Raw genomic sequence first — 7,950 nt, 5'->3', positions numbered from 1 at the left:
CTAACAAGATTAGCAATTTCCAAACTCTATTTCAGACTAGAGTTCCGGCCCTCCTAAAGCAAACCTTGACGTAACCTGGCTCACCTTTGCTCAGATTCCGGCCACTCATGTTTCAGAAGAACTGGCAGTGCTGAAAGAGGACGCTGTGGGGACAAGGGAGATGCGCAGTCCCAAAGCTGTCGTGCCTTGTGCCCCTGTCATGCGCCAGCCCTGCGCGAAGAAGCACGTCGTGTGTATTAACTCATCTAATTCACTGTCCACATTCTAGCACTGAGAGGCTGACGTTATATTCCCTTCACAGATGAGAAGACTGTTCACAGAGTGGATAAGCAACTTGCTCAAGCTGGTAGAGGCAGAGCCGGGATTCGAAGACAGAGAGCTGGCTCTGGAGGCCACTGTTTTAACCGTTACACCTGTTGCTTTGCAGGATGGTGTACGGATTCCCACACAGCTGAGAATTTGCTCTCACCAGCTGGTCCTTCACAGTGATGATCTGATCTGTCACTCTGCTGCTCAAGAACCTCAGGGCATCCGCAGGGGAAGGGCCGACTCTGAGTACAGCCGGTGAGCAATGCCCCTTGCAGCCCGGCCGCCAGCAGACCGTTCTTTCGCCACCCGTGTTACCCGTGCTGTTAGTACGGTTGGAAGGTTTCCCCAGCTTTCTCTGCCTGGTGAACTTCTACTCTTCAATACCTAGCTCAAGTATCCTCTTCCATTTATGCGGGAGGAGTCAGTGGTGCCTTCCTCTGTTGCCAAAGCTCTTGGTCCCTCCATCCAGGTGGGATGACCTTCTTTACCTTAAGTCCACTTTCTCTCAGCCATGAAGACAAACTTGGCTATCTTCTGTTGCTCAGGGGATTTTTCTGTTTGTAACAGATGCTTTCCTGTAGGGTGCCCCGGGCCCCACTTTGCATAATTGACATTCACTGTGTTTTCTGAGGCTGGGCTGTGGTTTAAGAGGAGTCCTGAGCTCCTGTGGAGATTTGTCTCTCTCCGGCCTTGGGCTGTCTGCATTCTTGAAGCTCTCAGGGCCCAGGAAAAAAAAAAAAAAAGGAAGCCGACTTGTTCTGGGGACAGCCGGGGTGAGGAGAGAGTGGTGTCTTGTTTAGGGTTTAGCTTGATTTCGGAGCTCAGCCGCCATTGGCCAGGCGAGACCGAGGCAGGAGGAATGGTTTCTTGGTGACCAGAGGGAAGTACATCAGTTTGCTCGTGTGCTTCTGTGGGAAGGACAGCAGAGCCTCGCCGAGGGGCAGGAAGGTTCTTTCAGGAGAGCCCCACCCGGCTCTGAAGAGGGTGGGCCCCCGGCGCGCAGCGTGAGGCTGTGCTCCTGCCCGCAGTGAAGAAGACAGGAAAAGTCGAGCTTAAAAGATGCTGGCTGAATTCTTAGCATTTATCCTGCAGAAATACATGCACAGGTGGGGATGATGCGACTAGCGTCTTCATCTCAACGTTGAGATGAAAAACGGCTGATTGATTGATTTCAATCAATTGAAATCAATTGATTTTGGCTGATTGATTGATTTCTCTGTTTATTGACATACAATGACTGGTTTCAATTTTTTAATTTTTATTTTAAAAATTGAGGTATAGTTGATGTAGTTGATTTGTAACATTAGTTTCATTTGTACAACACAGTAATTCAGAATTTTTATGGGTCATACTCCATTTACAGTTATTATAAAATATTGGCTCAATTCCCTGTGCTGTACAATATAGCCTTATAGATTATTATTTTTTTATACACATGATAGTTTGTACCTCATACTCTCCTACCTCTGCCTTCAGTGCCTAGTTTTTAAGCAGACTACTTGGTATGAAAGAAACAGAAGAGTGTGACCCATACTTAGGGAAAAATTTAGTTAATAGGAAACAGAATGGAATTGAGATTTCTGAGCTAAACTCACCTTGCCTGATCAATTAATTTTATTATGGTTATTAATATTATTAAATAGACTTTATTTTTAGAGCAGTTTTAGGTTCACAGAAAAATTAACTGGAAAGTACAGGGAGTTCCCATGTATCTGCTGTCCCCGTATATGCACTAAAATGGTATGTTTGTTGCAACTGACAGATCTGCATTCCCTGACAAATACGTAATGACACCTACCCACCATTGTAGTGTCACATGGCGTATTTTCACTGCCCTAAAAATCCTCTGGCCTTCAGCTATTCATCTCCCGCAGTGAGACACAATTTACAAGCTCCTCGGGTGGGGATTGGTTGATTAAATCTGGTGCCTGCATAGACTGGAATACAGTACAGCTGCTAAAAGGAATGGGTGGCCTTATGAAGTGAAATGGAAGACTCTCCAAGTTATATTAACCACCGTCGGCCTTAACAATGTTGATTTTTGAAAAATGAAGGAGACTATTAGGGCTTAGAACAGCGTGTGGAGTGCTAACGGCTTCACTAATGCACAGCTGCCGCTCCCACATCAGCTCCCGGTACTTCCAGCGTCCACGCTTAACACGCTCTGTGGTTTCTGCCTCTCCCGACCTGCAAGTCCCAGAAGACAGACCCCTCTGTGAAGGCAGGATCTGTCCGTTTGCAAGGATGTCGCCTGGCCACGCCCAGATCCATGCACACAATACGCTTCCCATTAGTATCTGTGAATGCAAGAATGATCAACAAAGTGAGGTGTTTTCTGTCTACAATTTCCTTCTGCCTCCTACTCCTCAAACTCCTGGGCTGGAATGAAAGGCCAGACGTCCCGTGTCCCTCTCCTGGGTACTGTCCCTGGCCTTCCCTCCGCTCCCTTGAGTTCCTATGCTCTGCAAGGCTTCTTCTTTATTCCCCAGGCCAGAGACCCAGGGAGATGGGGGAGAGGCTTGACGTGGACCTCTGAGATGGTCACATGCAGCTGACACTGTCATCTGGGCAGATCTGACTTCACTGATTGACTCAATTGTACGAGCCAATCGACCCAGCAGCTGGGACGGGACTCCTGATCTGACAGCCACTGGTGAGTCAGGCCTGATGGGTTTGATTGCACGCTGTGGCCTGGCCGCCTGTGTGACCTTGGCCATGTTACTTGACCATGCTGAATCTCAATTTCCTGATCTGTGAAAGGAGGCTAAAAATGCTTCTCTTGAGGTTGTCGTGAGGATTAAATGCGATCACGCAGGTGGAAGCGCCCCCTGAGAAGGAGGGAGGTGACGGAGCTGATCTGCAGGGAGAGGAGAGGGGCTGCTCTTGTCCTCAGATGCCTCTTGCTTCCCGGGGAAAATGCCCAACTCCAGGTCGGATCGGTTACAGTCTGCCTCCTACGCTTTTATTCAGTGCACTCTCTCTCTTGGCCACCCAGGGCTTTCAGCTTAGGCAAATAAATGATGCTGCTCTGCCAGGCTCTGTGCTCTGCAGCCAGCCATATGTTTGAGCCTGATAGAGATTCTTATCCGGCTGGGTAATGTTACCCAGCAAGGGATGACATTTCTTATCAGAGGCCCTGTGGACTCAGAGATAGGAGCCCTTTCTTTTTACTGGCAGTCATGTGTGGGGCTGGCAGGGAGGGCCGGAGGGGTGGGCCAGGGCCCAGGAGTGGGCAGCTTGGGCGGCTGGGGCATCCCCAGGCCCTCCTCTCTTAAGACAGCCACTCCCAAGAGCCTGCCTCGAGAGAAGTAGGCCCTTTTGAGATGTTTGCATGTGATAGAAGCAGGGCAGGGCCCTGAGAGCGGATGAGGAAGGAAGGAGAGAGAGTGATGCCGCTGGACCAGCTTGGTGAGGCGGGGCCCTTGCATGCGCAGTGTCTTGCCCTCGTGCAGACAGGCAGGTGGCCTCCTGCTGCAGACCCAGGGCCTGGAACACCTGCCCTGGGGCTTTGTGGAGTGGTGGCAGCTGAGGCCCAGGTACCCACCAGAGTCGTGGCTGTGGGAGCGATGAGGTGCTGGGTAACCTCCTTGCACCCCTCCGGAGGCTGATCTGTGTGGACGCAACAGGATGGGTGCCCGCGGGGCTCCAGGGCTCTCGGGCTTCTGCTTGGGAGACACTGGCAGGTGGGAGAGCGGGAAGGGAGTAAGGTCAGGATATTTATTCTTCTACTTCCTCCTCCCTGTTGGGTCCCTGCGTGATACAGGCAAGGTCCACACAGAGGGGCCTGAGTTTGAATCCTGATTCCGGGACGCACTTGCTGTGCATCGGGCGGGTTGTTCACCTCTCTGTGCCTTGGTTTCTTCAACTGTAGTATGGGGGTGACTCCACTTTTCTTGCCGTCTCTCACCCCTTGCCTTTGCATTTCATTGACTTCCATGTCTGTCTTTCACCCTGAGATTCCGGAGGAAGGGGCAGTGGTGGGTCCCGCGGCCAGAGGCCAGAGCTCCCTGCAGACGAAGCTCCAGTGTGGATGGAGGAGGTCGGAGTGACCACATGATTCGGGTGCGGCAGCCTCTGCTGAGGACACATGCTCAGGGCTCTTCCCCTCTTGAATTTTTGGGAAGTCCTGCCCTGCTCTCAAGTAATAATCTTGCTCTCATCAGAAAGGGAAGGAGAAGTGGTTCCTCCCTCTCCCTGGAGCCCTTCCCGCCAGCGAGCCCTCTCCGCTTCCTTCCCTCTGGCCACGCTTCCTTCCCTCTCTCCCCCTTCGTGGCAGTCTGTAGTGACAAGTTTCCTTGGGTTTATTTCGCGTCTGTCTTCCTCCACCAGGCTGGGATCCTGCAAGGGCCAGGATTTTGTCTACGGCAGTGGTGACAGTAGAAGCCGGTGCTTCTAACGCACCGCCCGTGTGCCAGGCAGCGTTGTAGTGCTTCGTTTTTGCCAAGCCCCGTCATCCTCAGGAGACCCTCTTGAGGTGTAGATACTGTTGTTGCCTTCATTTTACAGGTGGGGAAACCGAGGCACAGAAAGGTTAAGTAATGTGGCCCAGCTCTCCCATCTAGTAGATGTAAAACCAGGACGCAAAGTGCAGTCATTTCTGACCCCTCTGCTGGACCACCTGGTGCTTCCCTGGGGGCACTCAGCGAATAGGCGGTGCGTGAGTCAGAGGGCCACTGTCCCATCTCTCAGGAAAGTCCCCCTCTGCAGTTTCTGCACTGGGTTCAGGGCTGGCAGCAGAGTAAAGAGGAGGGGACCCAGGTCGCCACATGGGGTCCCCCATTCACTAACTGGGTGACTGTCGGTGGATCCCTTAACTTCAGTGAGCCTTGGTGTTCTTAGCTCAGAATGGAAGCAGTGCTGGTCACCTGTGTGATAGGAAAGGAAAATCTGAGAGCGAGCGGGTAGCATGTGCTCAAAAAGTGTCACCTGCCTTGCTCTCTTAGAGGGCTTCTTGTTTTGGGTGAGAGCATGTGACACCCCCTTTTCAGCTGGAAGGGAGGAGACCTTGGCCAGGGTGACAAGGAGAAGGGCTGGGCTTAGGTGTGACAGGACGTGGAGGGGCTGGACTTCAGGCATCCTCCCTCCTCACTTCTCCTCTCCCTGTGCCATTACCTGAAGTTGGAGTTTTCACTCACTTCCAGTTACAGGGCCAAGTGTCGGGGGTCTGGCGATCCCCTGCCCAGGCCAGGAGATTGAAGGACCCCAGGAGCATCCTGAATCTCTGGACACTGCAGCGAAGAGCTGCTTTGTCATTAGGAACCTCCGTCTCCCAGTGTCTGTTTCCCCCTTCTCGGGGTCTCTGCAGCGCCTGGGTGACAGCCCCATGTGCCCTAAAGACAGTGGCATTTGGAGTCATAGACACTGAGCTTCACCCGTCAGTAAGTGAAGTCCTTAACCAGTATGCCGAAGCCAGAATGGGCTCTGGTCCTGACTCCATCATTTACCAACAGTGTGGTCACGGATGAGTTTCTTAATGACTTTGTGCCTTGGTTTTCTCATCTGTGAAATGGGATGCTGACGATAGCACCCATCTCTGGTAGACTAAACTACTGGTCCCAGGTCTTCTCTCCTCCATGATAAAATTATTACATGTTGCCTTTGCCATGGCCTCAAGGTGGGTGACTGGACTCCATCACCCTTGGATTAGGGTCTTAGCCAAGTGACATGCTTCAGTCCAGTGGATGTTAGCAACGTAAGCAGAACGGAGGATGGAACTATGAGTGCAGCTGGGCTTACTTTCCTGTGTGCCGTTCATCGTGTGCCTTTGGTACCTTCGGTAGCATTCCATCCACAGAGGATGAGAGGCTTGGAGCAGATTCAGAATTCACACCTATCCTGGAGCCAAGCTCAGACAAACCTTCCCTACATCATCTCACTGCCAGCTGACTAACAGACATGTGAGTGAGAAATAAATACTTATCACTGTATGCTGCTGAGTTTGGGGTGTTTTGTTATGCAGCATTCTTATAGCCATCGCAGACTAATATAACACCTCATAGGATTATTATAGAAATAATTAATAAAGTGAGTTGATCCCAGTATTATTTTTTTTAATGCTACCATAACAAATGGCCACAAATTCAGTGGCTTAAAACAACACAAATTCGTTATCTTACAGTTCCATAGGTTAGAATCCAATGTGGGTCTCACTGGGCTAAAATCAAGGAACACAGGGTTGGTTCCTTCTGGAGGCTCCAGGAGAGAATCTGCTTCCTTGCCTTTTCCAGCTTCTGAAGGCTGCCTGCTTTCCTTGGCTTTTAGCCCCTCCCTCCGTCTTCAGAGCCAGCAACGTGACCTCTCTCTATGTCTTTCTTCCTGAGTCACATCTTTCTCTGGCTCCCTCTTCCATTGTTAAGGACACTGGCTGATTAGGCCCACAGAAACCATGCAGGATAATCTTGCTGTTTAAGGTCAGCATGTTAACCATTTATTTCCATCTGCAGCCTGAATTCCCCTTTGCCTTGTAACCTAACACAGCCACAGATTTCAGCAATTTGGGCACAGGCATCTCCGTGGGGCCGTTATTCTGCAGGTCAGGCATGTAGAACATGGCCTTGCATGCACTAAACACTTGTACACACATGGGTATATTATCAGCCTTAGCTTTCTCGTCTGCGAGATGAGTGGGAGACAGTCCCATCCGATGTCTACATGGGATCCTCAAAAAAATCTCTTTTTCCTGGACATGTTGCCTCTAGGAGACATATTTCACCCCTTGGCCTTGGATGGACAGAAGGCAGTGGGTTTATAGGAAGGGGATGAGGTCAGTTTCCTCGCTGGCTGTGGATGATGACATTGCTACTGATTAGCTGTCTTAACAACCCTCCTTTTCTCCTCACTATCAGTCCGCAGAGGCCCCCAGCACGGGGGACTGGCCGGACGACCAGCAGGGCTGGGATGGGCCAGTCCAGAGCCACCAGCCGGTATCTCCACATGCCCGGCTGGTTCCGTCCTTCGACAGGTCCCTCTGATCTTCCTGCATACAATAGATTGCAGGGAAAAAGAAACTTCCTGGGCCTATTGATACAAATTTGAAGGAAACAGCTGGCTTTGGTTGGGGTGAGGAAACAAAACACAGTGACCGTGAACGTCTCACCAGTCTGCGTTAGTTGAGGAACAGCCGGGTGGCTGTGGGATACACCAGAGGTGCTGGGAAGGTGCGAGTTCCTACACAGGCAAGTTAGAGTCCCGTGTGGAAACAGAGTGGTGTTCACCAGTAGGAGGAGAAGAGCCCAGGTTTGGGGGTTCCTGGGTTTTGGAGGCTCCATCAGTGACTTACTGTGTTAACATGAGGTCAGCGACACCTGCTCTGTCCCCCGGTGTCCTTACAGTGGCAAAGTGGAGTTTGCAGGACTTTACCCCCAGTCAAAAGTAAACGCTATGGTAATGACCAGCACTTAAGATGAAACTAAAAAGAATCATGAAAAGAACTTGACAGGTTTTTGGACATCCCCAAGCTTACACAGGGAAGCGAGGCCAGAGACGTGAAGTATGGTCTGAGGTCACACAGCCAGCTGGGGGTGCAGCCAGGTCCTGGAACTAACCGTGGCTTCCTCCCTCCATTCAAGCAGGCACTCCATGCTGCCATCTTTGTTACTGTCACCTGCTGACCGAAGTAGAGATGGTCTGTTGACCATGTAC

This window comes from Camelus ferus, chromosome 25, assembly GCF_009834535.1.
Source record: "Camelus ferus isolate YT-003-E chromosome 25, BCGSAC_Cfer_1.0, whole genome shotgun sequence".
NCBI lineage: Eukaryota > Metazoa > Chordata > Mammalia > Artiodactyla > Camelidae > Camelus > Camelus ferus.
This window is presented reverse-complemented; position numbering follows the sequence as displayed.